The 19,250-nt window shown below is 42.3% G+C and overlaps 1 protein-coding gene across 1 annotated transcript in view; it reads left to right on the plus strand.

Moving 5' to 3' along the window:
* cdh11 (cadherin 11, type 2, OB-cadherin (osteoblast)) overlaps positions 1-19,250 on the plus strand; it is a 106,215-nt gene that overhangs the window by 31,491 nt on the left and 55,474 nt on the right. Inside the window, exon 2 of the mRNA XM_030070858.1 lies at positions 15,459-15,518. The gene's annotated coding sequence lies outside the window, so the exon portion shown is untranslated. The remainder of the gene's footprint in view (positions 1-15,458; positions 15,519-19,250) is intronic.

Raw genomic sequence — 19,250 nt, forward strand, 5'->3', positions numbered from 1 at the left:
AACTGCTTTGTAATGAGAGTGGCATAGCTGAAAAGATCACTGGAGTTTAGTGGTAATTATCTCAGTGAGGTTTGCCCACTGTGCCATAATGGAGTGAAACTGCAATTTGAAATGTTCTGTGGGCCTTTGACCTGATTTTTTCTGATTTCCTTCCTGACTCTCATTATCTATAATTACATCCAGGGAAATATAATTTTTGAAAATTATACAAAAAAAAAGGCATGAGGGCTTCTCCTTCCACTGTGGCAGCCCTGTTGCTTTGAAATGAGTTTCGCACCAGCGAAAGTGACAGACTGGGGACTCGGTTCTTTGTATGTGCATGTGTGTGTGTGTGTGTGCGCGGTGTGCACGTGTGTTTGTGCACGTGTGTCCTCCAGCAGAGGTCGTAACCTTTACCTGCTGACTGTGTCTCCTTTCCTAAATTAAATGACTGCATCGCATTACACACACACATACATACAAGGTACAGACACACACCAGGCACAGATACACACACACACACACACACACACCACATCGTATTACCTATATAAGGACAAAGCCATCGCAGCTCGTACAGAGAAACCCAATAGGCTTTTAACATTCATTTAGCCTGGACAGCAAGGCTGACTATAGCTATACCAACTAGATCTGATAGCACAGAGAGAGAGAGAGAGAGAGCAGAGATGGATGGAGGCTGACTTTAACATTGCCGCCTTGTGATAGCACTATAAGGGAGAGAGGGAGAGAAAGTGCTGAGAGGGGTTAAGAGAGATATAAAGCTGGGCAGAGAGGCAGAGGGAGAGAAAGAAGGAACGACAGAGAGAGAGATTAGATTGCCATTCATTTGGCTTCAGCGGTGTGGCTGACATTAGCATACTACCTGTGTCTGATACAAAACACTAGGAGAGAACGGGAGAGAGAGATGGCTGTGCAAATAATGGCTAAATATATAACAGCTGGGCAGGAACACGAGATACAGCCAGCTGAAAAAAGATAGTTGTGGGAGTGTAAGAGTAAAAGAGAAGTGTTCAATCTATCAAATATGATAGATTGTCTCTAAATTAGGGTCACTGTGACACTGGGCTATCTCGTCCTGAGGCTGGTTTATACCTCTCCTATGAACTGTAGCTACACAGTTTGCCCATGATGATGAGAGTATGCATAGAGTACTGCAACACTCAACAGCAGGGCCAAGGTTTTATGAATTTTGTACTCATGAAACACAATTAAAAACAGAGGCAAGTGTATTATCTGAAAGACCAGTCTGGGACATGATGGTGGCAGCATCCAAAATGGTCTTTTGGGGATATTTTTCCCTATAAATTTAGTCACACGTGCCAGTCTGAATAATTTGAGAATGAGGTGTTGAAAAATGAACATGTATGTAACCTCCTTCATATTGTATTTATTATCTGTAGAGCTAAATGTGTGAAGAAGTGGGTACCAAGCAGCCTAGTGGACCAATATTTGCAGTCTTGCATCGCCCCACTCGGACCTATATTTTTAAAGAGGTGCATGTGATTACGATGGAACCACAATTCCCAGTCATAAACAGCACAAATACACAAATGTACAAATGCAATCCATAGTTTACAGTTGCCAAAGTACACAGCCCTCGAGATGTCAGAGATTTTTTTTTTTTTTTTTTACCTTGTAATTTGTGCGCACCATTTACGCATTTCAAGCTCTCAATTTGCTCTCAGGAGCTCTCAAGTTTATGAAATTGTGCACACGTTTTGCATAATTTGCAATTTCACCTGAAGAATGCATGTGCGTCCTGGGAGGTGACAGGGCATACATGCACAGATTCGGAATAAATTACATGTTTTATTGAGAGCGCAAAAAAATGTCAATCATGTGCATGAATCAGGACTTTGTGGCTTCAATTTAGTATTTCATGGGCACAATTTAGGATTTTGTGCACGCAAAATAAAAATAAAAAGTTTCTATGGGCTTTCCGGGGCTCCATACCACAGGGCTGTTGCCCTCCAATATGGCTGCCAGTGGCTGTATTGCATCACCTCTATGAAAAGGGAGAGAGAAGGAAGAAAGAGTGAAGAAGATGAAAAAGTGAGAAGGAGAAGGAAAGGACAATGGGAGGAAGAGAAAGTGAGGCAAAAGATTGAAAGAAATAAAGTGGAAAAAAAAGGGAGAGTAATAGCCAGGGAGATAAATGACATCTATAAACACCCCCGCTCATCTGTGCAGCAGGGAGGGGCTGGATGATAAAACAAACATCCTCCTATTTAATGCCCCGCTCTCATTTCAGCTCCTGCACCAGATTAGGGGTGAACATAACTCAGAAATAGTGGTGTGTGTATGTGTGCGTGCATGTGTGTGTGTGTGTGTGTGTGTGTAGCATCTACTCTAGCTTGTCTTTAAATGGAAACTTAGTGAGTTTGAAGAGAGGAGATTAGAGGAGAGTGTCAGGAAATATTATAAACTGGAGCTGGAATGTTACAAACTGCATCTACTCTGCGGATGTAAGTCTGTGTGTGTGTGTGTGTGTGTGTAAGGCTGCAGCTGCGTCTTACAAAATGATATGTTATACGAATAGGCAGCAAATAGCTATGCACACACACACACACACACACACACATACATGCATACACACATACAAACACACATGCACATAATGGACAGCTATGTAAGCAGGGTAGAGGACGGGTGAAGAACGAATGGAGTGCGTGTAGAGTATAAATAGCCTTGAAGACCACGATGCCCGGCAACATTCAAATATAACATCATCTGTAGGGGGGGATCATGACTGATGTTTTGCCTGAAGAACATGTATATATATAAATGTATGTATGCAGTCATCACTGATGGAAAAATTACACATTCTCATGTTGCCTGCCTATCAAGTCACATTAGCAGCATTTTGTGAGTTTCCTGCTTCCTCAATTTGACTCATATCCTGTTGAAACAGGGCTTTTTCACAGCCGCCATTTTGACTTGAAATAGCAGGGTAAACAAAACTGTCGCCAATCACATTTATTAAGGTGGATGGAATGGAATGATGCCTTAATTAATGCCATCAGTAACGTCTGCGTTTACCTATGATTTAATTTCACAATTAAAACTGGCTGAAATACATTCTTGGTATCCCTGGATGCAGAAGAAACATAGTCATTTATATTAAAAAAAAATGCAAAACATTCAAAATGTATTAAACTCTTGACATTTATAGTTAAATAGAGTCCTTTTTCATTTCATTGTGACTTTAAAATGAAATACCCCACATCCAGACACTTCCAGGTTACAGTGAAGACGAGGCTGAGCTCCACTCTTGGTGTTAAAACGCCCGCGTCATTGTTTTTGACATACAGCATGGGGACTAATCCCTTCTTGCATTGATAAGAGTTAATACCTCCCACTGTTGCTCAGCTTTGCTATCCATTACCGAGACGTGCGGTGGATATTTTCTGCTGATTTATCATTGCTACAGGCCTCCAGTGCATCTTAAAATACGCCGTTAAGTCCCTGTAAGCTTAGAAAGTCACCACATGTACAGTAACTTTCATATCAAGCTGCTTATTAGGTATCCGTGTTTTTTCACTGTACCAATTTAGAACAGAAATCCTTTTCCTCCTTTGCCGCCGCTCTCCTCTCCTCTCCCTCTCACGCCTCCTGTCCTCTGCTTCCTCCCCTCTCCCTCGATGCCTTTTAGAGTTGTCATTGGAGAGTGACCTGTATTATCTATCTCTGAGTCTCTCTCCCCAGCTCTGTGTCTCTTTCCCTCTCTGAATGGAGATTTAGATAAGGGAGTCTGAGCTGCAAGAGAGCAGCCTCTGAATACCAAGAGACAGTCAGGAGGAAAGAAAGAAAGAGAGAGAGAGAGAGAGCGAGAGAGAGAGAGAATAGAGTGAAGAGTCAGTAAGAGCCAAGAGAAGAGAGAAGACAGGTCTTTCTATCACTGTGGCCTTTTCCATTGGAAGAGGTATTACTTTGTGGCATGAAAACAAGAGGTGGCTCACCCTGTGTGTGTGTGTGTGTGTGTGTGTGTGTGTGTGTGACAGAGAGAGAGAAATGGGAGATGTGCATGTGACAATATGTGTCAATCTCAAATGTTCTTGTCTTCTTCTGTTTGTGCATTCTTATTGCACACCTGCATTCCTGTGTGTGTGTGTGTGTATGTGTGCATAACAGCTAAATAGCACTGATTTCATCTGCCTGATGGTGCATTTCATACACACACACACACACACACACACACATCCACCATATAAAATGTCCTCGAGGTGATCGATGAGGCGGTGATGGAAATGTCATGTGGTGCTAACACATTTATCATCCCTCATCCAGAGCCATGAATCTCTCATTTTGGTTTTCAATCATTTTTGCTCTTTTACCATGAGCGCGTTTGAATGCGGTGACGCACACAGGACTGGCCGCGGCTTCCTCAGAGGTGGCAGATTGAGCGTGGAGGCATCCAAGCACTCCGACTGGACTCATTAATTTGCGGGCAGGACACCGTTGGCCTGTGTTTACATGTGGCCGTGTGATGTCGTGGTAAATTAAAATGTGGGCAAAGCCAGGATCCCCAGTCAGTCAGGCTGAGTCCAGTCCAGATCTATTTATACAGCACATTTCATACTGCGAGTATCACAGTGGGCTTTATTAAGAGGAGAATGAAAAGGAGACATGCTCTGCACAGTATATACAGACAAACCGTACATTATACATAAACATAAACACAGTACATATACAGTGTACCTTAAAATGTAATAAGTTACATTTCCAGAAAAAAAAGCCCATTAAAAGAGTGAATCCTCAAATTACTGACATCAGTTTAATACTACTTGTATATGAATTTATGTCATACAAATTTAAAGGATTCCTCTGGTGTTGGTGAAACACATTTTTAGGAATTTTCTATGGATATATTCCCTTCTATATAGAAGCTATTCAATCCCATTCATGATATTGCTCATTGTTTACTTTATCAAACCCAATGTGTGAAGTAACATATTCCATGAGGGAGATTTATGAATCAAAGATGAGAGCATAAAATAGGTGTATCAAAGCATACAATATACATTTTGTGAATGAAAAGTAGTTCCAAATAGCTTTTTCAAATCGTCGCAGGTAATCAGAGTTCTGGCCCTCAAACCTTTTACCTAAGAATTTGGCGTTTGTTCAGACTGAATTGCCATCGTAAAGTGATAGATTAGGCTTAGATTAGGGTGTCCTGACCCGAAACATTTTTTCAGCTTTGCATCGCTGCTCAAAATCGTGCCATTTTTCCCCCTCTGTGTCTGCTTCATTCATTTTGGAGCAGAGCACTCCTACAGGCCAAAGCTAGTAGGAGGTAGACAAATCAAACAACAGTTTCATCGGAGAGATATTGTAATAAAGGAAATGTTTAGGAATGCGGGTAAACTGCTTATAACTTATTGCTGCCGTGAGAAACAATCCTGATCCAGCCCACACAGCACCACTTACACAGAGCCACCACTGTATATCACTTGCTGCACTTTTTCTGGCCCAAATCTCTAAAAATAATCTCTTTCGCTGTTAAGTCGATGAGGAAGGCATGGCGGAGCAAGAATGTGACACTTTATTGATCCCTGTAGGGAAGTTCTCCGCTTTCTTGCCACGCTCCAAGGAGGCTGTTATGTGCTGCATCAGCTGGTCGGGCTTCACTGTTCGAGTCACACCCACCTACTCTAACGCAAAACCACCGCCAGCAGAGAGTGAAAACAAATGAGAGGCATCACCCGGTGGACGCTGACTATTCTGGGAATTAACCCTTCATTTAGACAGAACTTGGCGTCACATGTTGCTCCGTAGACTGGAAGCTCCTACTTCGAAGAATAGCTGCTTGCTTTTTTTTTTTTTGAACTTTTCCTCTAACTGGAGCTTAGAAAATAAAGGTATATTGCCAAGTCTGTGTCAACATTTGGCTGCGAGAAGCTGACACTTGAAAAGGGTTGTTAAGGTTGCATATATTTGTGTGTGTGTGTGTGTGTGTGTGTGTGTGTGCGCATCTAACTCCTGGCTGAACTGCTATTTGAGTAAGAGAGCGTGTCATACGATAACAAACTATCTAAATGAAAATCATCGACAAGTGAAGCAAGCGATAACTGCACACTGGCGCGCGCACACACACACACCCACACACACACACACACAGCTCAGCCGTGGAAAACAGAATATGTAAAAGTCGATTTATTTCTCTTGTTCCCTCTCTCTCTCTCCTCTACTTTTTTCTCTTTATTCATCATCCATCTCTTCCCTTCCCAATCTCTCTCTCTCTGTCTCTCTGTTTCTTCACCTCCCCCCGTCCTGTCAGTTGAAAGAGCGCTGCTCGTTTCTCTCTGTCTCTCTAAGTCAACATGTCAACTGTAATATTTCTCTTCCCTCAGTCACATTGTCTGTGGCACACTTGATTCATCACACCATATCATTATCTCTTTGTTTGAGCACTCGCTGTGCGTGCGTGTGTGTGTGTGTGTGCGTGCACGTTACAGTAAATTCAGTGTGTGAGCTCCAGCATCAGCCTCTACTTGTGTATGTGCATTTCAGCTGATTGTGCCTGTTTTTGATGATTGTGTGTTAGTGTGTGCACGGCCGTTTGTTTGTTATGTGCACGTTCATGGCTTTGAGCATGTATGCAGCTGCTGCGTGTGTGTGTGTGTGTGTGTGTGTGTGTTTTCGAAATGCTCTCTATTGTTTGTGGTTGCTTACTAATTCAGTTTGTTCCTCTCCATCAGTTTTTGAAGTTTGTCAGGACTCTGTACGGGTGTGTGCTTGTGTATTTGTGCATGTGTGTGTATGTGTGTGTGTGCGCGTGTGTGTTGGTATGTGTTTTTGAAAATAAAAAGAAAATGTGAGCCAGAGAAGTGTGCATTTAGCTTGGCATGGATACGTGTATAGGCGTATGGGCGTGCAAATGTTCACCACTGTCTGTAATGTGTGTGTGTGTGTGTGTGTGTGTGTGTGTGTGTGTGTGTGTGTGTTTGTGTCTTTCTCTCTCTCTCTTGTTGTTCCTGCCTGTCTTAGATGCTGTGCAGTTGCTCTAAAGTTTTCAGAGCGCACTCGTCTTTTAAAGTTCGTATACAGCAGACAGCGAGGCAGGCTGCTCCTTGGATGCAGGCACACATCTGCCTTTGTTCATCAGGGGGAAAAAAAGAAAGAAATGTTTTTAATGGGATGTGGGAAATAGCAATATAAAAGAAAAGCATGGGATTCATCAGAAACATTCTCAGCCAGTGGAAACAGGCTGCTCCACCAGTTTGGTGTGTTTTCACCCCCATGTCTCATCTGTGCCTCCATCTCAAAACCAGGCTACCATGTGTTCTACCTGGAAAGCAGAGCAGCTCCTTTCTCAAAACCCTTTGTTCTTTGACTCATGAGATAGAGAAGTTGAGTTTTTAGTTGGCTCATGTTATTTGCACACTGATAAACACAGACAAATATAGAAGTGCAGGAGAGAACAGCGACGGTGAAATAAGATGTTGGAGAAACGGAAGAAAAGATGCAAATTACTAGTTTGTGAGTCAAAACAAGGGAGAGAGATAAAGGGGAGGTAAAAAAAAAAAAGAAAAGAAAAGAAAAGAAAAAAAAAAAAACCTGTGGGGCTAATAACAGCATCTCACCCCAAAGCAATAAAGAGGCCTGTGGCCTTGGGAACGCTGAAGGTAAGGCCTCTCAGTCTTCTATGGCCTCAGTGATTTCAAAACGTGGGCGGCTCTTTGTACATGTGCAATATTGCCTTCAGCGGGGATGAGAATTAGAGCAAAATCAATGCGGGGAGCATAATGAGCTTCAAGGTATAAAGGTGTCATGAAAAAAAAAAAAAAAAAAGACTATCGGTCACAGTTTCTAGCCAAATTGCCCATCTATGTTGCCTTGAAAGTATTCCCCAGGTCTTCTGCTCCTAAGATGTAATTAAAAAGTCTAGACAGTAAAGTCAGATCACGCAGGCATCCTGCTGACTCAGTGGACTTTCCATGCCACAAACTCGACTCGCAGTGTCACCGTGATACCCTGCAATCTTGTGGGCCTCGGTGGGTCAGTGGGTAGCACTAAAACGCCAAGGTTTTGGAGGCTTCATTCCTTGTGGAGCTCAATGAGCTGAGCAGGGCATTAAAGGAGCAGTTCTCTCAAAAAAGAACTGTTAGTCATCTGCTCACCTCCCGTGCCAGTTGTAACACAAGTGTAGTGTTTTTCATTCAGCACACAGGGAGGTAGCTGGCACCGCTCCACTGTTGCCTTTGCTAAAAGTCAAATAGGTAATGCCTCATAGAGTTCAACACTGCAAAAACGCAAAATCTTACCAAGATTATTTGTCTTATTTCAAGTCAAAAATGTCTTATTTCTAGTCAAAATATCTCATTACACTTAAAATAAGACATGATCACCTCAGAAGTAAATTGTAAATTGAAATAAGACAAATAATCTTGGTAAGATTTTGAGTTTTTGCAGTGAAAAAGGGGAAAATGACAACAAAATTACTCTATACAGCTTGTGCTGCATGATCCAAGTCTTCTGAAGCCAAATGATCACATCCTCAGTGTTTAGTGCAAATCTTCACTATGACTTTTGATTTGTGCTCACACCTTGAAAAGCAGAGGGTGGATGTGCAAGGCTTGACATACATTATTATGAACTGTTCTGCTATCAAAGATACATTAAATATTGAAGATTTGCACTAAACAATCACACATCTTTTCCATTCAGGATGCGTCATTTGGCTCCAGGAGACTTGGGTCTTTCTGCACAAACTGCATGGAGTCATGTTGTCATGTTTTGCCCCTTGAACTCTACAAAATGCTACCCATGCATCGACTAGTTTCGGAGAAGGCTGCTACGGAGTTACTGTGTGGACCTGATTTCGCTGGAAGGTGGAGGATGAGATGATAATGACAAAATTTGCTAGTGTTGAGAAAAAAAAAAAAAAAAACAATTATAAACCAACCATGGCTTGCATTCCACTTGTCTTATTGGAGGAACAATGGTGATATACTCTATTATCAGCAGAGGCTATAATTTGCTGTTGTTTGGTACTGAAAGCCAAATTGGCAGACAGCGTGGACATCATTTAGGCGTGGAATATTCATAAGTAATAGTTTGTTATAAAAAAAAAAAAAGAGTTTTGTTTCATCAGATGCGCTGACGACCCGAGCAAATCATTCAAGGGTAGGGGGGGAAGTAAAGAGAAAAAAAACAGCTCTCTAACTACACAAGGTTCTCCGTCTTGCCAATATTGCTCAGATCAAACCCTCCATTAACAGACATACGGCGTCGCCATGTCTGCCTGCGACCTTACACCCACCCTCACCCTGCCTGCTGTTCACACATACAGCACGATTATTAAGAATATCGAGTTGTGCATTCCTCGTGGCTTTAGTTTACTTGCATTTAGTGTTTTCATCCTGTTTTATATTTTTTAACTGTGATCTATGTTGTTTAAAAAAAGTTTTCAAGTGGCTATTGCCTTATTCAATAAAGGTATGTATCTGCTTTAGTCACTCCAACATGTTAAGAGTAAAATTTTAGCAGTGTTACAGTGAAATGTTGACTTACACACTGCATTATGTGAAGGTGGAAAGGGGAAAACTTAATGGTACAGTTGTCACATCGAAAATAATGTGTTTGCGGCTTATTTTAGATGCATATTGTGGGTGTCTGGAGCTACAAGGTAGGGCAATTTAAACGCAGGACTCCAAATAAGGCAACCGATCGCACTGAAGTTGCCGAGGTTAGACAGGAAGTCATTGCGAGCCACCGGAGATGGGGAAAAAAAACACTACTGACTGCTATCTTTTCAGGCTTATCTAACCACATGGTGCTATTTCAGAAGCTCTAAGCGTGAATCAGGCATATATTTTCAGAGGAGGAAGTGGAACAACGCGGCTGGCTAGAGTGTTGGAGGTGTAGCACTGGTGTGGGCGTAGGACGTCTGAGCTCCAGGGTAGAAAATAGGCCCGTGTACACAAAGCCGTCCAAATTTACCTACCCACCGTTCCCCTGTAAATGAGCTGCCCGCTACCTTGCACCTGTATCTGCTGTGTAGCATTTTATTTTAGACTCAGCAATGAGTCAGAAAGGTGCGAAGAGGGGGAGGAGGGGGAGGAGGAGGAGGGTTGGAGGAGGATGTTCAGTTGAAGGGGGAATATATAGAGGAAACAGAGATCCAAAATAAGTTTAGAGAGGTGCTGATAAAGTGGAAGAGCGTGGACTACAAGATAAAGAACAGTCGCACAGGCTGTAGTTGGTGTTTATTTTCACAGACTGAGAGCAAATTTAGACGGGCCTTTTTAATTTCTGACCCCTGGCTTGGCTCTGTTCAAGTTGTCACTCTTTCTTTGACGCCTTCCAGTGTGCTTGCGGGTGTGGGTATTGTCCATGGGAATTTTGGCAGCCACACAATGTTTGTGTGTGTATGTGTATATGTGTTTGTGTGTGTGTGTGTGTGTGTGTATGAACCAGGAACAGTTTGTGTGCATTCATACAAGCAAATGTGCCTGTATATGTATGTGCATGAGAGTGTAAATGTATACCAGTGCATGGATCACACCAGCACAGCTGGCATCCACCAGTCTCTACCAGCCAGTGTGTGTGTGTGAGTGTGTGTGGATACCAGCTGCGCCCACAGTGCTGATCCTCAAAGCCGCTATCACATTCTGCCTGCATCATTTCACTGCAGTCACACTGAGAGCATCAAGTGCACGAACACATGCTCACAGTCACAAGCTCATGTTCAATCTCACATTTGTGCATATAATCACCTTCTCACACACACACACGCATCCAGCGAGATGTAGTGTCCTGAAAAACATGTTTTGGTTTTTTGAAAATCGAGACATTTTCGAGTGTCAGATTGAGTGAGATGCTGCATATTCAACTTCTGCAGTCAGGCAGCAAAGGGTTTATTGTCTGAGCCGGTGAGAGAGGCTGTGCTGAATGCCAAGTGCCTCCCAGTGACCATTTGTTAATGTCCAGGAGGTTTGCCAAGGCTCAAATGGTTCTTAAACTCCGGGTCAGGGACCAGTTCAGGGCCCTTAGATGTTGCCAAACTGCCCCTCTTAAGGTTATCTGTAATACGGCCCTATAAAGCCAAAGAGCAGCAACTGCACGAGTAGTCAAAGTAAGAAAAATGACTTCAAAGTTTATCTCTAGGCCTGATAAAATATTGTACAAAGGAAAGGGCAGAGAGGACTGTATGCCATATTGTAGCATGTATAATTTAAGTTCATATTACATATAAGCCTATTTGCGACATTAAACCTGTTAACTGGAGGAACATAGTTGTTGATTGCCTTTGTAGGACAATATAAAGTGCTAACATCTTTGTAGGTTACTTGCCTATGATAATTCAGGCCATGTTGAGCTTTTGAGTGGCTGCTATCATGGACTAAAACTTGGAGACTAGATTTAGAAAGCAGATCAACCAGCAGATTTTAATCCAAGAGAGCATAATGTGCCTGGATAGAGCTGAGCTAGAGGACTATAATCAGAATAATTATTCTGGTCTCACTCCAGCTTCAGGCCTTTTAGCTAATGACAGACTCGGCGCTCATGGCTAGGTTTCAAACTCTATTCACATATGTATGTGTGAGCGTGCGTGCATACGTGCGTGCATGTCTGTGTGTGTATGTGTGCGTGTGTGCATGCTTGCACATTGCTCGCAGGCCCGATCCAAAAAAAAAGGGCAAAACAAGTAGCAAAATTCAGATCATTCTCTGGCAGCTACGGCTCATATCATTTCAAAAGTGAACTTGCCATGTTTTGTTGCCAAACAGAGTAGAGGAGGACAGAATGAGATGCATTACGGCACATTACAATACAAGAGAGGTACTTGTCTGGCATTTTCAAATGAAAGCTGAGAACTATCCGCTGGTGTTTTGCTGTTTATGTATGTGCCCGTTGTAAAATGAGACGGAAGTGAATATAGCGGGGCGGCCTGATTTTTATAACAGGCAGCGCCACGAACGAAGGCGTAACGCGCGCATTTAAGGCACTAAACAGCCCCGGTAGGAAAGCGTCATGCACCAGACAATTATTACTGTTCGCTGTACATTCTTGACATTCTAACTTTTCACCACAACGTTTTCCCAAGGTTTCTCCGCAGTGTGTCTGAAGCACTGGTCATAAATTATTATTGGATCATTTAGCAGCTGAACAATACAGTAGCGTCTCAGGTCCCTGCCGTGTTCATTGTGAGCAAAATCGCGCTTAAAATATGAATGCAATAGATCAAAATAGATCAATAGAAAATATGATCACCCCGCGGAAGCCTGCGAGCGCACTGTGAAGCCAGTACGCAACGGAGCAGCTGGCAGCGGACGAGCAATCAATAGGCCTTTATTCATGCATTGCACATTTTACACAAGAAACAATTCAGACCGTGCTTTATAGTATTGACAATATTGTCTCGAGGTCTCTCGCAATACCACAACATAGTAAAATCCATTTTCCCTCACATAACGAGCTGTCATTTTCTGCTTGGAATGAGCTCAGTCCTCCCCGCATACAAAGCAGGCAGATTTAGCTGCGGCGTGATAATAATGTCGGCACAATAGTGATTGGTGTAATTCCAGTGATATTCCTCATATCGCACAATAATGATTAGCGCGCGCTCTCAAAAAAGGGGAAAAAAAGAATGCCATTTTACAAAACATCTGCAGTCGCAGTTAGGGATAACACGCATCTTTTGTGCCACCAGCGACATGTGCTGCGTCAGCACGTGTTGCTACAGATACTGTGATAAAAAATCCTTTTTTCTCCTCCCTCTCCTAACAAGTTGAAAGGAGCCCAATCTTCTCCGCATACAAAGTAAGCAGATTTAGCTGCAACGTGATAAAAATGATAGCATGATAATGACTGGTATTATACTGGGGGGGGATATTACCACCACTGAATAAAAATGAGTCGTTATTATGCGCTGGTGATGATGACGGTGTTTGTGGCAATTACAGCTACGCTGCAGACCATGATGATGTTGATGATGGTGTTGTAAATTTGATTGCACCGCTGCAATCATTCTCTTGTAACACAAACAAAGCATTGCATTCCTCTTTTTGATTAAAGATTTTAAGGGGAAATGGAGGGAAACACCACACTTTATGTCCCTCTTGATCAATCCTAAATCAGCCGCCATAAATTATTCAAAAAAAAAAAAGATGCTTTTAAACATTTTGCATTGACCCGGTATGATAATTCCTTGTCTTGTCAGCTGATATTTACACAGTATGAAATGCGGTGATTTCCTTTGTGCTCTAATTTTAAACACTGGCTGCAAACTGCTGTGACAGAGAAAAATGGCATAAGGTTGAAAACGAAATTACACACCGCATCTAACATCTTCTCTTTGCCGTACATGTCTGCTGAAAGTAACATCAGAGAACAAATTAAGTGCTTTCATTCAGACGGTGCCGCGGGCCATTGGATGTGTTCAACACCTACTTAGTTAATTAGACATCATAAGCACAGTCAAATTTGTGTGACACTGGGGCGCTGAAGTTTGGCATTGAAGTTTGGTTTAGTTCATTTTGGGATAGGTGCGTCGTAATTCCTTAATTCCTCCCTGGTTCTCGGTCTTATGAACATAGAAAGAGAGACTTTGACAACACACATTTAACTGCCTACCAAAACCCTGTGCTGCTAAAGCCAGTTCTGCTAATCTTAAGTTGTTATGTAAAAAAAAAAGAAAAGAAAAAGAAAAAAAAAGGGAAGGGAAGGTTAATCATCACAGGCTACAGATTGTGTGATCTTTCACTGCACATTTATAAAGATGTGGATAAAAGAAATATGGCACAGAAGATAACAGAGGAGGTTTTGGCCTTTGATATTTTGACGTTATAATATTCTAAAAGAAAAATCTCTCTCGCACAATATTTTTGTTCTTTTCGAAAATGGGCCATCACACCCACAAAATTGCTAGACGGAAAGGAGAAAATCATGTCCGTTCATTTTTTTTTTTTTTTTTTTTTTAATCTTTATTCACCCGAGGAAGCTTTCATTTTCTGCTTCCTCTCACCGGCGCAAACACGCGGCGCTAAAACCGGCCTCTGAGCAGCTGCGCCGGGACAGTCCAGGGTTAAGTACCTTGCTCAAGGGCTTCTCAGCGGTGCTCGCTGATGCGGGGCAGAGTGTTTCTCGTTCATTTCCCCCTGCCGAGATCACACCTCAGGTGATTTCGGAGCGTGCTGGCAACATTACACAGCGAGGAGCCCGAGTTGCAAATCTCTCCACAGTCATTTGGGGACCCGGTTTAATCCTCCATTGACCCCACTTTGAGCCCTGACCCAGACATTGAAAACTCATCGCTATCGGCTCGCTTGCTTTCGTCAGCCCTGCATTCATGCGCTGCTTTATCAACACCGGCTGTGTGGCCCTCATGCTGCGACATACGGCTGCACAGATTCAGCCTGTCATTCACTTTACGGTACCAACATTAACTGTTTAACTGAGAGACACTTTCATAGGCAAAAGGTCCCTGCAACAACCATATGTCCTACTGAAGTGTCCTTGAGCAAAGCACTGATGCCCCGCTCACACGATTAAAGGTTAATTAAAGATTTGCCCATAAAAACTGAAAACGCTGTTCCTTAATTTCCATCTTCCCATTTTCATATCAAAAGTCTTAATTGTGAGGCAGTGGCTTCAGGAACATCTGACCGATAGCCGTCCACATTTTAAAGGTGCACTCTGCAAAATTGCCTGGGGGGTCATTTTCAGTGAGGACCATGTAGACTCAACTGACAAAAAATGTCGAAAAAACACATAGTTTGATGGTTGAGTCTACGACACTGTTAAATTATGTGCTCTTCCAATTTATTTATTTATCTTTTTTTTTTTTTTTTTTTTTGTCAGTGGAGTTTGTGCTCCCTCAAATCAACCCTCGGCAATTTTTCATAGCGCACCTTTAAAACGCTATCAGTCATATTTGCCTGAAGCTGCTGGCGTATAATTAAGACTTTTGATATGTGAAAGTAGGAGGGAAAAAAGCATCAGGGATTCCCATATTCAATTTGTGTGAGGGCAATATGAATAAATCCTTAATTACAGCCCATCGCCGGCTTTGTTTATGGAGTGATCTATCGGAATTAAAAACCTATTTTTGCTTCTGAAATTCATTATCAGAGCTTAAGGTAGACGGATTGAGAGTATCTGACAGCTTTGTGTGGATTACTTACTTTTTTCTTTCCTCTTTCTCTTTCTTTCTGTCTTCGGCTCCAATCATTTTCTTTCACATAAGTATTCAGGATGTAAACAAGCCACCCGTCTCTCCTCTCATGCTCTCCCCTACGTAATTGCACACACAACGAAATGAAACGTACAGGATGAACTGCATCCGATAACCAGATTACATAATTGCATGATGAGTACACATGAAATATCATTACATAATTGCGTGCTAATTTGTGATGTATTTTAACTCCTCCAGTATGCATTAAGCTTTGCACTGAATCAGTTTTTTAATGTGATTCTCTCCCTCTCTCTCTCTCTCTCTCTCTCTCTCTCAGACAGATCAACGTGCAGAAGAGAAAACCCTCATTGTATCTGACGCCAGTAATGAGCTAAAGGTGTGTTCTGCCATTTCTTTTATTCCTGTGGTGTGTGTGTGTGTGTGTGTGTGGAATCAAAAGGCCTGTTATTGACGGGGGCACATCATGGCCCGCAAGCCTGCTTAACATTCTGTTCAACTCCCTCTCTTCACGGAAAGAAACAGAGAGAGAAAGATGGAGGAAAGCATTTGGTGTTCTCTGAGCGCTACACCTCCTCTCTCTCTCATCGGTTCCTTCCTTTATTATTTGATTTCATTTTTTTGTTTGTTTTTTCCCTCCTCCTTCCTTCTTTACCTTTAACGGTATTTTCCTCCATTTGACTCCGACCTTGTCGCTCTCCCTTTCTCTCACTTCCTCTGTCTTTCATGGACAAACGGAAATTATTCAACATTGTTTAGCCCATATTTCCCAGCAGCTTGTTGAAGAGGGCTGGTACAAAAATGTCTATTTAATATGATCCCATGCCTGAAAATGCAGCTCACAATGCATTTGCCCTCTGGGCACGTGTTCCCAAAGTCACCGTATCGCGCACCTCACATCTCCCATACTAAGCATTTTTCTGCACGCCTGGAAAAGTTGAATAGATTAAAGGCAGATCTAATCGATCCGGGGTGAGCTTATCAGTGGCTGGCAGGGCCGACGAGCCGATTTCAGAGCGGCACATTCTAATCCTTCAACTTGCAGTGCTGGGACACAGTGGAGGAAGATGGACAAACAGGTGGAAAGACGGGCAGACAGTGGGTCAGACGAGAAAAAAAAAAAATCTTTGAAGAGTTTGATTAAGTTTAAATTGATACAGATTTCTCTTTGAGTTTTCAACTGTGCTTTCTGGTGCTGGAGAGGCCAGACAAGACACGTTCAGCTTGGCACCGCAATCAAAAAGTTCCTTGAAGATTTTCATTAAACTGATTTTTCAACGACGTTTTTGATACGACGCTTTCTTTGCACTGCACTTTCCAGCGATCAGTTGTCAATCAAAGTGCGGGCAGGACTGCGGGACTTTTTCCTCGGATTCTTTGTTGATGAAGTTTCTGGTTTCTTTGTCTGTTCAGCCACGGCGGCTGTCGCTTGTCATGCCAGACGCCCAGTTCTTCCTCTTGTTTATTCCAAACGAGTCACCGTTGCTGCTGCTGGAATCATATAACGCATCACTTCCTTCATCACTTCATTTTGTCTGTCTGCCATGACAGCACTCTCCAGACCTTGAGTCATTACTGAGTTATGACAATCGGTAAAAGAGAGAGAAATTTATGCGTTTGAAAATGTTGCAGCTTTATACTTCAAATCCAGCAGCATCCGCACTTTTGTTATATTAACAGTAGCATCCTCAGTTTCTATGGAGAGTTTGGGCTAAATGATGTTTCAGAGGCTGTGAAGGATAAATTCTGGTGGAAACAATCAATGCTTTTAGTTATTTGACACTTGTTGGCATGAAAAGGAAATTTAAACCCAGAATGGCAGCTATTCCAGGCTGTAATCCATAAACAGTATTAGCGTTGGCCTTCAAAAAACCCGGTTTAGACCCCAGCTCCTCTTCATCTGGGCGAGGATGAATCCACACGTTCGGCTGCAAAATTTGAACTCATTGACATCCATTGATTTCGGTGATAACTTATTATGCTTCTTGGTTTGAAGGATTAGCCCGGCCGTGTGGTGATTGGCTGTTTAACCTTTTGACCTCGGGACCCCGAGCCAAGCACGGCTCATAATAGGAGGCATTCATGCAGCTCTGCACCCCAGGCCTCATGCAGATGACCTCCATTGTCACTGTGACAACTTAGCAGCAGGCAAATTGGAGGCAGAGATTCTGTGTGTGTGTGTGTGTGTGTGTGTGTGTGTGAGCAGCCTTTGCTCTGTACAGGAAGAGATAGAAAAGGAACAAAAGCTCTTATCTTAACCAGCCTCAGGTCACGTCATTTCTCTCTCTCCCTCTCTCTCCCTCTCTCTCTCTCTCTCTCTCTCCCTCTGTCACTGTCTCTGTATCTCAGCCCCTCTTTCTCTTTCTTTTGCGCTCAGATTAGTGTTCTCTCCTTTTGGCCTTGCTGTTGGAAGAAAGCAACAGATTTATCGTCCTATCTGTGTGTGACAGTGTGTGTGTGTGTGTGTATTCACTCTAGGTTATGCTTGTCAGTTGTTTCAGAACTCCCCTTTTTAACACACACACATACACTCTGCAACAGGACAGCCACATTAAAGCCCACTCTCTCTCTCGTCTTGTTTGTGCTGGGGAGACAATTTCTGAATCACGCTTTCCTGCAGCTTACAGGCGGTGCAGCCATGCAGGTTTGACGCTCGCTGGACTTAATCTTGTCTTGCAGCAGAGCGACAAAGTCTCGCACACACTCCTCAAAAGAATGTGCCACTTTGAACACCTCCTTCAGTGTTGCTCAGGACAGCACACACACTGAGCTGAGTTGCAGCACATTCGCTGCAGATGTAGTACGACATGTCGACTAAAGACAGCTGTGCGTAGTGTGTTGAATGTGTTTCTCGCTGATGGAAGTTCATTCCAAAAAAAAAAAAAAAAAAAAAAACTCTTAAAACAAGAAATCTGCCACTGCCAGTGTAGCTTCAAATGTTTCAGCAGTGTTTTTATTTATTTATTTATTTATTTTATTTTATTTTATTTTATTTTATTTTGTTTTATTTTATTTTATTGTTGTTCTTTTTATTTTTATTCTTTTAATTTTTATTTTTGCACTTTTTATTTATTTATTTATTTATTTAGTCATTTATTTATTTATTCATTTTTTATGTATGTATTTATTTTATTTGATCTGTATGAGCAAAAACAAGATTTTAACTCTGACTATGGGAGCAAATGTCTTGTTAAGATGTAGACTTTTTTTTTTTTTTTTTGCACATTGAGTGCCACTTTATTGGTTTGGCTTTGGTTTGCATGCACGTGTTGCATGCATTAGTATCCTGTGCTGATTATGTGCGAACTAAACCAAATGGTATTTTACTCCGCTGCCCCACTGCCAGTGTGCATTTTGTGGGACTCCTGAGCCTTGAAGTGCAAAACAGATGAGGAGAGCCACGGAGGTTTTCGCTGGATGTAATTTATCAATGCTGAAGGCTCATTATTATCTGCTGATTTTGTAGCTACTTAAGAACCAGAAGAGCTTAGTTTAGCCGAAATAGTAGCAGATTGGTGGCTGCTTTGCCAAAAATGGGCATGACGCCAGTCCCAGCAGAGAGATCACAGGTATTTTTGTAGCGTTGATTAGCTAAATTCATCAGCAACGCTTTGTTCTCAAAATAGATAACAAGCATTTCTTGAATGACACATTACATGCTGTCTTTTAAAAAAAAAAAAAAAAAAAAACAAGTTGTTTTTCAGTGCCAGAGGAATCTGACATTTGCAACACATGAGAAACTTTGGTGCAACGCTGAGTGTTAACGCAACAGAGAGGAAATGCAAAGTGCAGCAGTTTCCCATAGTGTTAACTCATAAAGGCAGCGGCGGGTGCGACACACAGCTCGTACACACACAGCTGTGCTGATAAGGCTTTTCTGAGTGTGTAAAGTAGGGTAGGAAAGTGCCGTTAAAACTCGTTAACTATCAGCCCCCTATATCTTTAAAAATGTGACATTGATGGGTGTCTGGGAAGATAGATAAGGGCTAGGAATTAGGGAGCAGGAGATTTTTTTTGGGAGGTGGGGGGGTTTACACACACACACACACACACACACACACACACACACACACACACACTGAGTTAGTTTTAATGCCCTCCACTGGTATTG

This window comes from Myripristis murdjan, chromosome 15 (assembly GCF_902150065.1).
Source record: "Myripristis murdjan chromosome 15, fMyrMur1.1, whole genome shotgun sequence".
In the NCBI taxonomy this organism is placed as follows: Eukaryota; Metazoa; Chordata; class Actinopteri; order Holocentriformes; family Holocentridae; genus Myripristis; species Myripristis murdjan.